The sequence below is a fragment of the Melozone crissalis genome, unplaced genomic scaffold, assembly GCF_028551555.1.
Source record: "Melozone crissalis strain CALT ecotype California unplaced genomic scaffold, PUWL_Pcris_2 ptg000057l_1, whole genome shotgun sequence".
NCBI classification, from domain to species: domain Eukaryota; kingdom Metazoa; phylum Chordata; class Aves; order Passeriformes; family Passerellidae; genus Melozone; species Melozone crissalis.
The window spans coordinates 5,063,085-5,080,915 of NW_026535835.1; the positions used below are offsets into that span (position 1 = coordinate 5,063,085).

General features: G+C 48.2%; 1 protein-coding gene across 6 annotated transcripts in view; it reads left to right on the forward strand.

The window, feature by feature from the left end:
* CAMKK1 (calcium/calmodulin dependent protein kinase kinase 1) overlaps positions 1–17,831 on the forward strand; it is a 93,598-nt gene that overhangs the window by 20,834 nt on the left and 54,933 nt on the right. The window contains exon 1 of one of the 6 annotated variants that reach the window (XM_054287067.1): positions 6,506–6,585. The exons of the other annotated variants lie outside the window; for them this stretch is intronic. The gene's annotated coding sequence lies outside the window, so the exon portion shown is untranslated. Of the gene's footprint in view, positions 1–6,505; positions 6,586–17,831 lie in introns of those variants that run through there. 6 annotated transcript variants of the gene reach the window in all.

Below are 17,831 nucleotides of genomic sequence, written 5' to 3' on the forward strand. Positions count from 1 at the left end.
TGCTTTTCCTTACTTTGCACATGCTCATCCCTGTCTCGCCTCTGTCCCTGACATGCTCCATCCCCCTGAGAAAGGACTGGCTCTTGCTGTGCCCTACACTGTGCCCAGACTCTGCTGGATCAGCAAAGGTGTTGCTGGCACTGGGGCTCTGCTTTCTTCCATACTGGTAGTCCTGCCCTTATAAAAAAGGCCATTAAGAGTTTTGTTTTGCTGCAGTGTAAACTTCAGCCAGCTCCTTCCTCTTGTCCTGTCTCCTTAATGAGGAGTGTGTGTGTGTTAAATGCTGTGAGCCCAAGCAGAGTCCCATTGCAAAGTAAACAGCAGAGTGGGGCTTAGGCAGGTCTTTTGTTACTGCTGTACAGGGCTTATGTTAATAACAGCTGCAGAGATTGAACCCAATCCCTCATGAGCTTTCCAAGAGTCTGATTAATCTGTTTAACAATGGATCTGGGTTTTTGTTTTGATCTTTTCCATAGGAGTTAAATTTTTGTCCCTTTCAGAGTAGCTGTGGATCATGTAAGCTCAGCAGTATTGTTTTCCTAATTGGCTTCAGGTTTATCTCTATCCATTATGTTTAAGGGCTTACAAGATGCACCCATCACCATGCATCAAAATGCTTCCTATGCCAAAAACACTTGATAAAAACAAACATACGTGTGCACACACTTAGTTTGGTCTGTTGGAAAGTGCAAAGACATTCTGACGGACGATCAGGTTTTTGCATTATTCCATTCTCCAAATAGTCTCCTTTGCAAATCACGCTTTTTTGCTCATGCTGGCTCTGGTCCATGTGCCACTGGAAAAAGATGTCTTTCCAATGAGCTTTGGGCCAGCCCCTGTACAAGCAGAATTTTGCATTTATATTGTTATGGTTCATACTGGGTGCTGTATGCAGATAGGGTTGGTGACAGACCCTGACTCACTTATTGTCTAAAATTCAAGATGCAACAAACAGAGGAGAGAAGGGTGGGGAAGCAGGGGAAAGAGCACAATATTTTAGCCAGACAAGTCTCTGAGCAGACCACAAATGCTCTGGCCTGCTTTGACTTTCTGAAAATTACAGCAGCAGTATGGGGAAGCAGAACATTTAAAGTGAAGATGCAGATGTTGAAGGTAACAGGATTTAAAGACTGTGTGGCACAAAATACAAGGAATGTTCCACTATTTATAGCAGAAGCTTTTTCCTCTCTTGATTCTACCTCTTCTTGAATGCACTCAGTGTTTGCTTTTCATGTGTGAATGCTTGTAAAGATGGAGCTCCCTAAACAGACGTGAAATGTTTATGTGAGTTAATGACTTCAGAGAGCTCTGCTTGTTTAACCCAGAGTGGCAGTGAAGCTGCCTTGGCTGCAGCCAGTGCCCCTCCATGGAGCAGATCCAGTGCCAGCAGTGGGACAGGAGGGTGGTGGCTGCACACTGATCCATCCCTGGGGAGCTCTCTCATTATTGACCTCACTAATGAGCTTGTGCTGGGGTGGGAAGTGTGTAACCTCTCTGGGACTTGTGCAGAGTGAAGCCCTCAGCTTGAAATGGGGGGCTTGTAATTGCTGGTCTTTACAAAGTGTTTTACCCTGAGTGTTTTCCTGCTGCTTCTTTGCTTCCCTCTGAAGTGAGTGGCCAGAAAAGAGCTGTGGCGTTGTGTTGCTGGTCACCTTGGGCCAGTCCTGCCTTGTCCATGGGCTGGATGCAAACAGCTGAGGGGAAAGGTTTGCAGAGGTGAGGTTGTCCCAAGGCCTCTGTAGAGAACTCCCAGAGAAAGGGACTAAGGAAATCACTAAGCTGCTTTCTACCTGCCTCTCTCTTCCCCCAGGGTACAGCTATTTGTCTGCTCAGGGGATCCAGCTGTCCTTGAATTCCCTTGTCACCATTCCAGAGGTATAAATTCAAAGGGCCATGGCACCATGCTGGCCTGCAATGCTCCAGCAGCCAGGGAGTGATGGCCAGGGCAGCTGGAGGGGGCAGTGAAGCCCTGCTGCCCTGTGAGTGCTTGGCAGTGGCTGGGCAGAGGCACACACACAGAGCAGTTGTCCCAGTGGGGAGCAGCAAATCTCATGATGCCACAAGCACAGCAGAAGAGCTGGTAATTTTGTTTTGAAGGATGGCTTCAGCATGAAGGACAGGATGTGTTGGCCTGAGTGTGAAGTGGATTTGTGTTGGAGCTGCTGTGCACTCTTCCTGAAGGCTGTTGGCTTTTCCTCCCTCCTGGAGACTTTGTTGGTGCATCCCATTCCTTCACCATGGACAGCAGTGGAGGGTGATGTGCTGGTGGGATTGCAGCTCTTCCCTTTATGCTGTGTGCCCAGGTGTCTGGGAAGGTGTGTGTGAGGGCATGTGCCATCCTGGGAGCAGCTGGGCTGCTGTCACTCCAGGGACCCTCATCCAACCCCTCTGGGGGTGACTGTCAGCCCCCTACAGCTCAGAGGTGTTTGCTGTAATGTGCTGAAAACCAGCTTATCCTCTGTTCATCTCGTACCTGCACCTGCAGGCAGTTGTAGGGAGCCTTTGTGGAGATTTTCAGCCTTTTCATCTTTCTTCATCAGTGCTGGCAGCTGCTGCTTTGTGGTAGCATCAAACTTTTTCTGGGCTGTTGCTTTGTGTTTGTCTCTTCATCCTCAGGCCAGCCTGTTGTGTGGGCTTTCTTCCATTCTGCTTCCAGAGCTGGGATCTTCCCTTTTAGTCGATTATTTTGTGGTGAACTTGAAGTTCTTGGAGGGATGTGGGATGTAGAAAGGTGGTCAGGAGCCATAGGCAGACATGCTTCAGGCAAGGAAGATCAGTGCCATACCAGCACAGCAGCTGTGAAGCCAAGGCTGACTGTGTTTAGGGGATTAAGTCCTGTTATTTGACCTCAGATTGTGAGTTGTGGTCACTGGATTTAGAGCAAAGGGATGAAAAGCTTTCCTCAGTGCCAAAGGGAATAATGAAGGCAGAGCAGCCTTGGATCTGTGGAGGAAGCAGGTGGGTTAATGTATAGTCCAGCAGAGGCAAATTGCAAATTCACCCCTGGTGATAAATCTCTGTTCTTTTACCCTTGTTAATGTAAAGGCAGATGCTCACAGGGCTGGCCATTCAGGTGAAAACCCTGGCTGTGTTCTCCTGTGATTCAGAAAAAAAAAATAAATTCAGAAAACCTAAAGCTGTGGAAATGCAATGTCAAGGCACTGGTCATAGTGTGATGTCAGAGGAATGGTGTGGAACAACTTAAATTATTTTGAAGTTATTCTACTTACAAGTGTACTTTTTGTGCTGTGCTGATGGAACACAGAGAAATCAGCAGCCCTGAAGAAAGGCTGTGCAGGTAGCTGCAAACCTGAACAGACTCATCATTTTGGGGGTGCCCAGGCTGTTTGTGGGGCCATCACTGCTGCTGTGCTTGGGGCTGGGCTGTGAGGGGCCCTCCAAGGACAGGCCAGACCTCACCAATGTGCTCACCAGCATTTAGGAAAAGGGCAGGGGGACATCAGCCCCAGATCTCCTGTTGGATCTTAAGGTAGCATTTCAAAGGCATCAAGGTACATGTTGGGGTCTGTTAAGAAGGATTCTTGGGGATCACATCTTCTCCCCAGCCTGTGAATGTATCCCACAGGATGTTTGTGGAGATGAGCAAATGTGCTTTGTGAGGTGCTCGTGTTCCTCCAGAATGCAGAGGTATTTAAGCCTCATTAGTGGTTTGACTTAATGCATTTGCAGCTTCAGATGAGAGCTTTTGGGAGAGCAACAGGAGGAGGCTGAGAGCTTTTGGCAGCAGGCCTGGCACAGGCTGCAGTGAGCCCTGCTGGCATCCTGCTGCAGGAGCAGGGCTGGGTTTGCCTTTGCAGTGCTGAGCTGCACAGGGGCTGTGCCAGTGCATCTTCACTCAAGTGCTGGCTGAGGCTGGAGGCATCTCCAGAACTGATTTTCAGAGTGCTGTGTAATGCAGATTGGCCAGGAGGTTTTGCTCTGCAGGGTTTCCTGGCTGTGCTCTGTCTATCAGAGCAGGACAAGATAAGCTGCAATTACCTTGGTGTTGGAAACAAGAGCTTCTTCCTGGCCTTGGAGTGCTGCTGCATTAATGCATGAAATGGATAAATGGTTTAGGTAATGAAATGACTTGAAGATGGTTATGGATTGAATAAGATTTCCAGAGCCAATGTGCTTACTCATCAAATGACTCATGTCTTAGTCACTTTTAGAACAAGTGGTTCTCTTTTGGGTGCTTCCAGAATGGGATGGGTGGGGATGAGCTGAAGATTCCACCCCTGCCTTTGATTTTTTTATTTTTTTTAAAGCATCTAGAATCTGATGGAATGTTTCATCAGACAGAAGCGGAAACGGCTCTACCTTGTGAGTGTGGTGTATCCCAGGGGATTTTCCTTAATTCCAGCCATGTAAGACCTAAATATTGCTGTTTGCTTCCTGGTCAGGCAGAGTGATCTCAGGCTTTAGATTAGGCTTTTCAAGCTTTGTTCTCAGCTTACTCTGGTGAGTCCCTTTTGTGGGTAGGTGCAAGTCAGAGCCTATTCTCAAACTCCTGTGCCACCAGCAGTGAGTAAAAACACCCTCAGATAGAAGCTGCCCCCTGAAACAGTCAACATTGCTAATAGACCTTGTTCTCAATTTTTATTTTTATGTAATTATATATTTTTCTATTACCAAAATATTGATGAAACTGAGTTATGATTTTTTCAGGAGCATGCACATGTGTAAGCAAGTGAATAACATATCTGAGAGCCTAGAGAAATTCCTTTATAATCCACTGTAAGCTTTATAAAGCCAGTAAAGCTATTGGATTTTTCATCTTCTTTCTGATCTTTCATCTCTCTGATCTCACAGTCATAATGTAGGCAACTCCTGATCTAATTCCTGATGAGTGTGGGTTCCTGGTGGATCTTTTGAGCTCAGTGGCACAGTGGGATGTCACTTGGTCCCTGTGGCTGGGCTGCAGCTGAGGGGACAGAGTCACACAGGGCATGACCTGGGGCTTTGCTGCTGGCTTAGGCTTAGGCTTTGCTAAGCTGGATGTGGTAAACTCTGATCTCTGCTTCCAATGATGAAAATGGGAATGTCAGACTGTCAGGAGCAGGTCTGAAAGCACAGCCCAGTTTTGGTTTGTGTCAGGAATGATGATGTGATGTTGTTATGGGTACTCTTACAAAGGTGTGTTCATTATAGGAAGAGTACAAAGGTGTGTGAAATAGGCAGAGTTCAGGAATCAGAAATTTGGGATTCTCTCACTGACCACTGAGGTGGTGTCTGGGTGACCCTGAGCAAGAGTCTCTGCTCTGTGTAAATGTGGTTTTGGCCCTTGGTGAGGAGGCACTGTCTGTAAAGCACAGGTAGGTCATGGCAGGTGACAGGCACTATGGAAATGCATTAGGCAAGATTTTCAGAAACAGCTGAAGAATTGGATTTTATTGTTAAACAGAACTGGTGAAAGGAAAGCTAAAAATAGTTTTCCTATGGGTGTCTTTTGTCAGGTAATAGAGAATAATTCACAGGCTTGTAGGTTTTCAGTTTTCTGTAGTTGCCTGTGCTAGATCTGCTGGGTCACAGGTGTGGAGATTTCATCAACAGTTCCTCTCAGATAATTCAAGTCAAGAGGAATCTATGACTTCCTCATGAAGCTTTCTAGTTTGCTTTGTCTCTTAATTGCAGAAGAAGTGGGTTTTTTTGGGTTCTGTTTTAAAATGTTTTTTAAATTCACTTAACTAATTTACCTATAGCTGCTGGCCTCAAAGGCAAAAGAATGGTACGTATACATTTTAATATTATGATGATAATAATAATAATAGTAGTAATAGTATTAATGTCAGTGTTTTGCTGTTGTTACTGAACAAAAAGCCCTTCCAGATGAGGATATTTCAAAAGCTGCCTCCAAGGGAATCAGCTCTCCTCACTGACCATGCAGAGCTTTCTGAGTTGCAGTGTGCACTGGTGAAAGGAAGAAAGATGGATGGAGGTAACCCCTCCTAAGAGGATTAATGCAATGAGAGTTACTCTGATAATGCCTTGACAACAGCCTTGCAGGCCTAAGAAAATGGAAATAGTTGGAAGAAAATGTTGTTGGCCTCCTGTCCTCCTGGGAAAGGAGCCCTGGGATGGCTCCCACAGTAATTGGGCAGCTTTCTTTCAGACACATGTGAAACACATTTCCCCAGACACTCCTATGAGCATTTCCACACGTTTTAGGCTGAGATTTTCTGTGTTGTTCACGCTTTGGCACATGGGTGATCATCCCTTCTGATGTCCTGAGAGCACAGTTAAAGCTCAAGAATGTGTTTAAGTGTTTTGCTGGAGAGGAGCCAGCATCTCCATCCCAGAGGTGAGCAGTGTGTTGGGAAACCCAGTGGCTGCACACAGGCTGATTGTTCTGGGATGCAACCTGGAAGGTGCTGAGCACCCTGGCTGGCAGCCAGCAAGGCTTTTAAACACATGCTTTATTTAGTTTTCCACATTGTTACCAGTCTTGTTCTTTGATTTTTCTTCCCATAGCAACTGGAGAAGGATATCTGAGTAGCCAGAGCGATGCAATTCATTTGCCAGCAACACCCCAACCTGCAGCACAGGGATTTCTTCCAGGACATGGGATACAGCTGTTGGGATCAGGTTTTGCTACCAGTGCCAATTGGCTTCAGAGTTTTCCTTCTTTGCTCCCTTCCTGGGCAGGGGGCAGGCCAGGCTGTGAGAGTGATGCTCAAACTACATTTGTCAACCACATCCCATCCTTCCACATGTCTTTGCTTGCTATTAACCTGCACAGATCATATTTCCTTACCACCATTTCCTCTTAGATTGTATTTGCTTTTCCCCTGCCTTGAAAATTTTAGCAGCAAACAGCCAAATTCAGGTTTTATTTGCAAGTGGTATCAGCTGCATTGGAGCCCAGGGCAGGGAAGAGAGGAGCCCAAAAGTCCTGTGGAGGTTGGTGGCTTCTAACTCTTGTTTTCAAGGTTTTGCTTTGCCTGCTGCAAGCAGGAGGAGGGTGCTGCAGCCCAGGTGGGAGGCTGGGAGTGACTGTGCAGAGAGGTGGCCCCAGGTGGCTGTGTCTGTCTGTCCCTGTGTCTGTCTGTCCCTGCAGCTGGGACAGTGCCTCCTGAGCTCCCTGGGGCATGCAAGGCAGGACTGCACCCTGGCTTGCCAAAAACTCTCTGGACACCTCCTTGCCAGCGGATTTACTCCCTGCTCTGCTCCTGCACCTGCTGTGGTGACCAGAAACTTGCCCTGCTCCTGTGGCTTTGCAGAAATTGTAGCACTTGAAAAAGAGCCCAGCTTGTCGAGTATGTTAAAAACAGGACAGGACTCCCAGTACTAAAGTGATTTCAGCATTTATTATAATAAAAGAAAGGCCTAAAGCAGGGGGGCCTGGGCCGAGCAGGAGCACTCCTGTTGAGGACGGAGCAGCGCCGGCACTGGGGCTGCTCAGCAGTGATGGCCCCGATGTTCCAGGGGAACAGCCCAGCTTCCCTGGGTCAGATGCCCCTTTTCATCCTGTTTTTTGTCCCTTTGGATTGGTTTCTGTTTGGATGCTTCATTTGCATGAAGTTTTTAGGCCTTGATTGGCCCATGACAGTTCTGTCTAGGCTGGCTCGTTTTGCTTGGGGGGTGCTGCACTTTACTGAGGTGTAATTTCTTTTAACTACCCTTTTAACCCCTTTTACCATCACCAAACTACCAGTACATGCTAAAAACGAGACGACATTCCCGGTATTAAAGTGATTTCAGCATTTATTATAATAAAAAGAAAGGCCTAAAGCAGGCTGGGCAGGAGCGTCCCGTCAAGGATGGAGCAGCGCCGGCCCCAGTGATGGCCCCGATGTTCCAGATAGAGCAGCACAACTTGCCTGGGTCAGAAGCCCCTTTTTATCCTGTGTTTTGTCCCTTTGGATTGGTTTCTGTTTGGATCCTTCATTTGCATGAAGGTTTAAGGTGCTTGATTGGCCCATTACACTTTACTGAGGTGTGGTATGGTACCTTGGGTACCAGAGTTCTTATAGCGATCCTTTTAACCCCTTTTACAATATAACAACCAAGCTAACAGTACATGCTTAACAATTATCAACTATTTTCCAACAGTTTCTAACCTATTTTTAACAGAGTACAATGCACAGCACTTATCCTGAGCCACAAGAACAGGGACACTGCTTTGGTGTCCCAGGACAGCCTGGAGCCCCAGCCTGGGTTCAGCCTTTTCATATTCATTTTTTAACTAAAGCTGCACCTGGGAACTGTTGTTGGCTCTTTGGTGCTGTAAAGCCTTTTTCACTCTGACAAATGCTGAGTTGTCATCAGCCTGAATTTCAGGGATAGCACTGCAGTGGCTCAAAAGAACAGCTTTCTCCCCAGCAGCCTTTGCCTGGATAATCTCCAGTCATTGACCTCCCGGCTTTGAAAGTGCATTTAGGCTTAAAGGGCTAAAGCTTAAGGCTTCAAAGGAAGTGGGAAGCCTGCTACCCTTTACATGTCCAAGTGTGGGTTGTGTGTGCAGGACAAGGGTAATTGTTGTGGTGTACCTGGTTCTGACTCCTGTGAGATCTGTTGTTATCCCCCAGAGCCTGTTCCCTCTGTCCAGAGCCTCTCTGCTGCCTTTGATGCTGTGCAGGTTATCTGAGGACATGTTTTCAAATCCTGGGGTTTCTGAAGACGTGAGGATTATCAGAAGATGGAAGTTATCCATGTGGAAATAGAACAGATACTTGGAGCTCTGAATTTGAAGTCCATTTGTCTTGTCAAACAAAACAGAATTCACTGGTTTTGCCTTGCCCTGTGCAGTTCTGTGCTTTGCCCCTTGCCTGGGGCTATGCAGATTGGTAGAGTTGGTGAAGCCCTTCAGCCCAGGGACATTTAGAGATGGGTGCTGGGATAATTTCCCTGTTTTAAAACTCTTTGCAGAGATCACCTTGAATAGAAATCTCGACCTGTGTTTGTACTGCTGGGAAGAAGAAAGCCTGCAGTGTTCTGTGCTTACACTATTATTGTAGGTTTGCAATCCTGGAAGAGGTGGAAATTAATGTTTTTAAAATGCTGAAAAGACTTTTCACTGCAGCTGGTTTACAGAACTAAGCAACTTGATATATCCCCTGAAATACCTCCAGATCTCTCAAAGGCAGCTGAAAGCTTTCTCCTTATCTGGGAGGGAGATAAACCTCTAAGACCTGACATATATAAATGCTAACTTGTTCTGCCTGGTGGCTTGTTCAGCTCGTTGTGGATGCTTTTTAAACAATTGTTTAAACAGTGCTGCTCTGTGCTGTAAGATCTAAGCCTGGCAGAGGTGTATGATGCTGAATTCTTCTGCTGTGTTGATGATTTGTATGTGTCCTTTCCCAGATCCCACTGTGCTGCTGTTAAGCTGAATAACCAGCATTGTTCTGCAGTGATTTGCTTTCTGTCATTGAATTTTTATGTATTGAGCAGCAAGAGGGATTCTGTGAGCACCTGGAGAGCAGAGTTAGCCATGGCAGTCAGTGGAGAAGGTGCTGTGGGTGCATGGGAAGCAGGCAGAGCTGAGAAATGGGCTGGTGAAATGAATACACTGGGGAGGAGGGCAGAGACACATCTGGGTGCCAATGTGCAGCTTGGGCTGAGCTCTGCTGTAAAGCAGGAGCCTGTCTGTGCAGCTCCAGGTGTGCAGCTTCCCTCCCCACTAATTGATTTAATTACCAGTGTATCTCCTGGGCTCTGCTGTGGAGGCAGTCCCACAAGATCAGCTGCTGTGTGCACTTGGTTTCTGCTCCTCAGGGTGACAGATTGGTGTGTGAGAGCTGCCTTGCCTGGCTGGCAGGCTCCCTGCTGCTCCAGAGCCTTTGCTGCAGGCTGGGCTCACCAGGCTACCAGATCTTACACTAAAACCAGAGGACAGGTGCCTTGTGCTGTGGCTGTTCACACAAATCTGTGCAGGAGCTCATTGCTGTGAATTCTGCTCTCAGTTCTGCTTCCCTTCTACTCCCCTTTCTCTCTCTCTGTGCCTTCCACAGGCTGCCCTGCTCCTGCTGTCCAGCAAAGCCACCCAAAGGCTCTGGAAGCTGCACTGGCTCAGGGACAGGTTTGGTTTGAGTGCCTGGTTCTGCTCCAAGAGATCAGTGGGGATTTGGCCATTGTGGGATATTAAATTTCGCCCTTGCAGTCTGAGAGGCTGCTCAGGTCCTTTTTATTTCTTCATTTTCAGTTTGTTTATCACAACAAACAGTGATACATGAGTCTGTATCATCTTCTGGGGCAATTTTGAGGTTCATTATGGATTGCAGCAGAACATGGCTCAATTGAGACCAATCTCTTTCCCTTAGAACAACTGAAAACCTTATTTTTCTTTAACCTGCCATTTACCTGGCTATGGTACAGATGTTTGGAAAGCCATTATTGCAATGAAGGCCCTAAATATTAAAGCCTCCATGGTTCTGAGGCAGTTATTTTGCTCATTAATCAATAAAGTTTGGCTACTGCCTTACTTGTTAGTATTTTACAAATAATCTAAGTCTTTCAACTTTCATATAATCTGACATTCTCAGTTATTTTTTTGAAGCACCCCCTCACTGGCTGTTTAAATCCACCTCCAGCAAGCTGTGCTCCCTGCCAGGGCTGCCTCCTCTCCTGGGACTCACACTGCTCTCAGCCCAGCAAGTGACAGCAAGCCATGGCTCCTCTTCCTCCTCTTCTTCCTCCTGCTCTCCCCTGCTCGTGTTCAGCCCCAGGAGCTGCTCCCTGCATGGCACAGCTCCTGCACTGACCCTCCTGGAGGAGCTGCTGTTGCTGTGCCCACCTCGAGCTGTAGCACCAGGTACTCTCACAGGTGCTGCTTTTCCATGGGATTTATGGGGGAGCAGCTTTCCCCTTTTCCAGCATGCAGGTTGTATTTGGGGTATTTCCTGCACTCTTGATGCTGACTGCAACAGGGGGTTGGGGCAGGCAGGCTCTGAGGTCTTGGGGTCTGGGAAGAGGAGATTGACGTCTGAGCTGGTGTTGTCTGAGAGCAGCTTTAGGAATGGGTTTTAGTTCTCCCCTGACACCTGAATGTCCCTCCCATTGCTGTCCCTAGGTCACTTGGAAGTGGGCAGAGCACCCAGTGAGGCTGGTGGTCACACAGCAGGACTGGACCTGGGCTCTGTGCCCACACCTCCCTCCTCCCACCCCTCACTGCCCCCCTGTAGGAGCTGGGATCAGGCTGCCACAGTAGCCAGGCTCCCTCCCCACGGGGCTTTTGTGTCCCCTGACACAAGGGCAAATGGGATTTGTTGCAGTCTGAGCTCAGGCTGTCACCAGAGTCAGTGAGGAGGTGTGTGCTGGGATGTGCTGGTTCGTGGTCACTCTGGGCTGCTGCAGGCGTGGTGAGTCACAGCACCTGGCATCACTGAAAGCAAAATCTGTGGGATATGTGGGCTGAGTGCCTCTCATTGCCTGTGCCTCGTGCTTTCCCAGCTGTAATTTGCAAAATAAAAACTGCTCTGATGCTCATACACTGATAAACAGCTTTAAGAGATTACAGCAGAAGTGAACATAGTCCAGCAGCAGGAGCTGATGCCCACAGTTCTCACTGAACCTCTACTGTGGAACACAATAAAACACAGCAGCCAAACCTGTCCTGCCAAAGTCTTTTGTAGCCAGGGCTTGAGTACAAAGGAGCTCAACTCCTCTTCAGTTCTCTGATGTTGTCCCCACCAATGACATGGTCAAAATGTGCCAACAGAGCTGCACTCAGATAATGCTCTGGCAGGGCTCCTGTTTCACCTGCATTATCTGGAGTGTTTAATGTTAAAATCACTCTCACTTAGATAGACTTGGCATTCCTCAGTGTTTTCTTGTTACAGAAATTTCCTTAAGTAGAAACTTTTTTCTTCAGAGCAATTTTTGGTTGATTATTGCTTATATGTGCAATTAGTGTAATTGCATCTGATTATGCAAATGTATTTAACCATATAATTAGAACGTGGAGGGATGAAATATAATGCAGTTGGGAAATCTTTTGTAAAACTTTCCAGGCTCAGGACTGTGCACAAGGTTATTGTTATCTCTTGAATTGTAGGTTGGTAGACTGGAGATCTTGGTTCAGCATCCTGGCTAGTTTCAAAACTTATTTTAAATATGGTATTAATTGCTCTGAAAAGTAGTTACATGGCCTTCATGGTGTGCAGTTTCTGTTTTTTATATGAAATATCAGCAGATCACTGCTGAGCTTAGCCTGTGTCTCAAATGTGCATCTATACTTTATATCCAGGGCTATGAAAGCCTCAGTCCTTTTTCAGATCAAAACCCCAGATTCTGCCTTCAGATGGGGCCCCTCAGGAAGAAGAGACGAGAGCAGGGCAAGCACAGAGTTGTGCACCTTGGATTGCTTGTTTTCTGAGGGAAAAGTGGCCCCAAAATCCCTTTGGAAAGCACTTGCCTTGAACAGGGCTGAGGAGGAGAAGGAGGTAGAATGCTGCATTTTCCTGACTGTGGTCTGGAGATGTTTGTTGTCATTTAAGAAGCCTGGCAGGAGCAGGGGTCTGAGCTTGCTTTTCATATTTCTCACCCAGTGCTTGAATGGCAAAAGCTGCTGCTCTTTCTCATTCCCTGGTTCTTGTTAAAGCTGTGTGAGGAGCTTCACACAAGGCATCAAAGCACTTTGCTGCAGATCTGATTTTCAGCTGTGGCACAACAGCCAGGCTCTCTGCCAGGAGCTGTGCGGAGAAGAGAGGCTGGATGATAACAGCAGGATTGAGTGATTTCCCAGCAAGATGTGCTTGTCTGTGCCCTGAAACAAGAGCCCTGTGAGCCCTAGGACAAAGCAAACATGTGGGGTGTGTGCAAAAAGCACCAACAGTGTGTTCTTATTTATTGTTTAGATTGTGGTAATGTTCTTCTTCTGCTTCTAGTCAGAAATGAGTACCCAAAGTGATTATTGTCCCTTCCAGGGAGGACACAGTCCAAATGAGCAGTGTACACCTGCCTTCATTATCTCTGCAAAGACTGCAGGGATTTGCTTCATTTCAGCTGCACAGAGCTGCAGCTTCTTATTGTCCTTTGCCTCTTGGTCTGGGCTGCCTTTTGGCCAGTGATGTCTGAAACTGGTTGTCACAGATGCCAAGGAGCTCATCTGCTTCTCCAGGGCCTGATTGCTGGCAGCAGCAGTGTGAGTGGAGATGGGCAGAGGCAATCTGACCCTCAGGTGCCCTGCTTGCTGTGCCAGGGGTGGGCAGAGCTGCAATGTATGCCAAATGTACGCTCTGAATTTAATTACTGCAGGAGAAATGAACCCTCTGGCTGCTCTCCCACCACAGCAGTGAGACCCATCAATGGCTGGTGCATTCATCTGCAGTTCAACGTGTTGCCAGCTGCTTGTGGGGTTTGTGGCAGCTCAGAGGTTGCTCCAGGGCATGGCTGTGGGTTCCAAGTTCCCCTCAAACTTCTCCAGACCAAAAGTATTGAAGTGGATTTAGGACAAGTGCCTTCCCACATGTATGAAAGGTTGATGGGGTCAGGGTGAGATGTGACAGTGTTCACAGGGGTCCCAGGATGAGGGAAGAGATGAGGATCTGGCTCCATGTTTCAGAAGGCTTGATTTATTATTTTATGATACATATATATATATATATTACATTAAAACTATACTAAAAGAATAGAAGAAAGGATTTCACCAGAAGGCTAGCTAAGAAGAGAAAAAGAATGATAACAAAAGCTTGTGACTGACCAGAGAGTCTGAGACAGCGGGACTGTGATTTGCCATTAATTAAAAACAGCCACAAAACCAATCACAGATGCACCTGTTGCATTCCACAGCAGCAGATAACCATTGTTTACATTTTGTTCCTGAGGCCTCTCAGCTTCTCAGGAGGAAAAAGGCCTGAGGAAAGGATTTTCCATAAAACATGCCTGTGACAGGTGAGGGGTGTGGAATTATCTCCTCCATACCAGGGTAGCAGTGCTTGGGGAAGTCCTGCAGAACTGGGAGCACAGGAGACACTCCAGGATGGAAACACTCCTAATCTGAGCTGCTTGGTGTGAGGAGACAGCTTTGGCTCTGGAAGGGACTTGCTGACCTGTTATTTCTAAAATGTCATTGGAGGAGCTGTCCAGGGCCTGGCAGCCCAGCCCAGGACGTGCTGCTGCTCTCCTTACAGGGAGATTCTGCTGCTCTTGGCAGCAGTCAGAGTGGATTCCTCATGGGGGCAACATCTGAAAAACACACACAGGACAGGGCTGGGTGTGCTGCCAGCTCTGCCCCAGGCAGGAGGGGGCTCCTGGGGGGTCCCGCCTGAGCTGATGGATGCTGGTGATGGGGATGACAGTCTTAAGCTGCACCAAGGGAAATATAGGCTGGATATTAGGGAAAAGTTTTTACAGAAAGAGTGATAAAGAGCTGGAATTGCCTGCCAGGAGAGGTGATGGAGTCCCCATCCCTGGGTGTGTTTAACAAAGCCTGGATGTGGCACTGGGTGCCAGGGTTGAGTTGAGGTGTTGGGGCTGGGTTGGACTCAATGATCTTGAAGGTCTCTTCCAACCCAGTGATTGTGTGAATTCTGTGTGAATTCTGTGACATCCCCTCTGCAGGCAGCCAGTCCTGGGACAGGGATCCCTGCACTGATTTGAGAGCCTGGCCTGATCCCTGCCCCTACTGAGCAGGGTAAAGCCCTGAGTGAAGCTGCTGTGATCTCTGGGAGCTCTCTGTGTGACAATCCTGTGTGATCAGGAGTAGCTAAAGGCTGTGCCAGCAGGGAAGGGCTCAGGGTGACACCCCTGATGGGGAACCCAGCCATGAACATTTGCAGCCTCTGACTGAGCAGCAGCAGAATCTGCTGAACCCTTTCTGTGCAAATCCTCATTACAGTTATTATTCAATAATGGCCTCAGCACAGGGCAGGTGTGTTCTCAGGGACACAAGCAGCATCATTCCTCTTAGCCTGGAACTGCAACAAAGCCATAAAGTCACTTTTCTGCAGTCTGTAGCAAATTTGGGAAATGAAGCTGGGTTTTCTGAGGCTCAGGGCCTTTTACCCTCCCCATCCTTTCTGACAGGAACATTTCTGGTTAGCCAAGAGGATGAAGAACCAGGCAGTAAACTAGATTTACATTTTTTTTATTTTTCAAACAATGCTTTGGAATACTTTATTGAGCACCAAAATGAATTGCATCTGCTCATCTCCCACTCCCACATAAAACACAAAGAGGTTTTCTCTGGGATTATATTTCTTTCAGAAGGGTTTTTTGTACTATTTTCTGCTCAGTGCCAGTCTGGGAAACATATGCAGCTATTTGATAAATATATTGTGAAAATCATGGTTGAAGTGGCAATCTGCCTGCAGCAAAGGAATAGCTACAGGGAAAAATGGTAAATAAGATATCTGTAAGTAAATTAATTTTGCTCATAGAAGCTTGTTTGCAGCTTTGGTTTGTGTCTGCAGCATTTTCCTCTGCTCTCCAGCAGGTGTTCAGTGTTGAGGGGATCAGCAGGGACAGCAGAGCTGTGCAGGAGCTGGGAGATGGTGGAGGCAGAATTTCCGTCTTGCTGGGATTTCCCATCACAGCAAGGAATGGTTGTGCCACAGCCTGAAAAACTGCAAATCCACCATTGATTTAGCCTTGCAGAAATTATTGGGGGGTTTTTTTGTACTGAGTTTATGCTGGACTGCAAATAACTGATTGGCTTATTCAGAAATCTTTGCTTTCCAATACAGTTTTGGAGGATTTATCAGTGAAAAGGAATCCTTCAAAACAGAACTTGAAACAAAGCCCAGCTCTACAGATGAACAATTACTTTATTTAAAGTCTTCCTGGATTTTTTAGCCTGCTTTTAGCAGCACTGTGCTATTTGTTTCAGCAATGCATGGGTCTGTTTGTTTTGATGGGATGAACTGATTTTTGGGGTTTATCTTCAGTTTATCTAGTTCAGTTGTCAGTTAGCTGAGGATTTATTTTGCAACCTGGGCTGTGGGTTAGAACTGAGCAAGTTTGTTTCAGCTTTTGAGGGGGAGCCACCCTGTGTGCCTGCTCTGGGTGCTGAGGAGCTCTCAGGTGACTGGCACAAGCGCCACTGTTTGCTGGGCTGCTCTTCCCAGAGCTCCTGGCCTTTTTTCCTGCTGGCTGAGCAGCAGGAGACTCACAAATGTTCATGCCAGGTGGGTGGTTTGTGGGCTTTCACACCCATCCACGCAGCAACACGGGCAGATTCTTCCTTCCCCTTGCTCCCACAGAGGGGAAAACCTGGTGGCAGGAGGAGGGAGGAAGGTGAGGAGCTGCAGGCTTCAGTCGCAGGTGTATTTTAGCAGATTTATTTTCCTCTTGGTGCTGCCTGGGAGTGAGGTGAGGGGCTCAAGCTGCATCAAGGAAAGGCTTGGGTTTGTTCTCTATGGGCAGAAGAAAGCTTTCAGCACTGGGTGACCTGAAAGTTTCCACCTGTCCTTTGGGCAATCTGGGTTAAATGGTGGCAGCATTTTTGCTCCCTCCTTGCCTTCATTCAGGATGATTTCTGTAATGGAGCAGCCTGGCAGGGGCTGCTGACAGCAGGGATGGGGCTGGTGCAGAGCAGCCCTGATCTGCAGGCAGGGCTGGGGATTCCCTGTGCCTCCCTGGGGCTCAGGAGATGACCTTCTCCTGGAGCCAGGCATGCAGCCATGTCCCACAGATGTGTCACTGGGACATGAGCAGCTCCCCAGGCTCTGCAGTGCAGGGAAAGCCTCTGCAGAGGAGCTGGGGTCACTGCAGCCTGGCTGTGGCCCTGACATGATGCTCCTTGTTCAGCTCAGAAGCTCTCCAGGCTTCACAAAAGCATTTTGCAGACAGCAAATCCTTGGTTTGGGCCTCCCACAGGTTGGTTTGGGGCTCCCCACAGGTTGGTTTGGGCCTCCCACAGGTTGGTTTGGGCTCCCCACAGGCTGGTTTGGGCCTCCCACAGGTTGGTTTGGGCTCCCCACAGGTTGCTCCCCACAGGCTGGTTTGGGCTCCCCACAGGTTGCTCCCCACAGGCTGGTTTGGGCTCCCCACAGGTTGCTCCCCACAGGCTGGTTTGGGCTCCCCACAGGTTGGTTTGGGCTCCCCACAGGCTGGTTTGGGCTCCCCACAGGCTGGTTTGGGCTCCCCACAGGTTGGTTTGGGCTCCCCACAGGCTGGTTTGGGCTCCCCACAGGCTGGTTTGGGGCTCCCACAGGCTGGTTTGGGGCTCCCCACAGGTTGGTTTGGGCACCCCACAGGTTGGTTTGGGCACCCCACAGGTTGGTTTGGGGCTCCCACAGGTTGGTTTGGGCCTCCCACAGGTTGGTTTGGGCTCCCCACAGGCTGGTTTGGGGCTCCCACAGGTTGGTTTGGGGCTCCCACAGGTTGGTTTGGGCCTCCCACAGGTTGCTTTTGCAGGGTCACTGCTGGTTTGCAGCTGGGCAGGGGGGTTTGGCAGAGGGGAGGCTCCTGCTGCTCTGCCCTGGGTTTGTGGGGCCACAAACAGTGCAGGGTGTGCTGAGCTGCACCCCAAAGCCTTCCCCCACTGCTGAGAGCCACCCCCAGTGCCTGCACCCTGGCTCCAAAGGGGATTTGTGCTTTGGGATTGATGTGTTTAAATATAGTTTTAATGGAAGCTTTTAAAGCTGATCTCACCATTTCATTGCTGTTTTGAGTGAGTGACACTTCTGTCAATTAGTTTCAGGCAAGCCTGCAGAAAAGACAGGAGGGGGGAAAGGAGGTGAGCAGTGATGTGGAAGGAATATCTCAGATTTGGATATTCCCTTTCTGAGACACTGAGTGCCCAGCTTGGCTCCCTATGATTGGCACATGACTTAGGGTGAAGCCTCCAGTCAAGATCTTCATCTTAATCAAAATTTTAATTTTCTCATTGATATAAAAGCTTGAGCTTGGCTGCCATGGGGGACTCAGGAGCTCATCCCTGTGCAGCA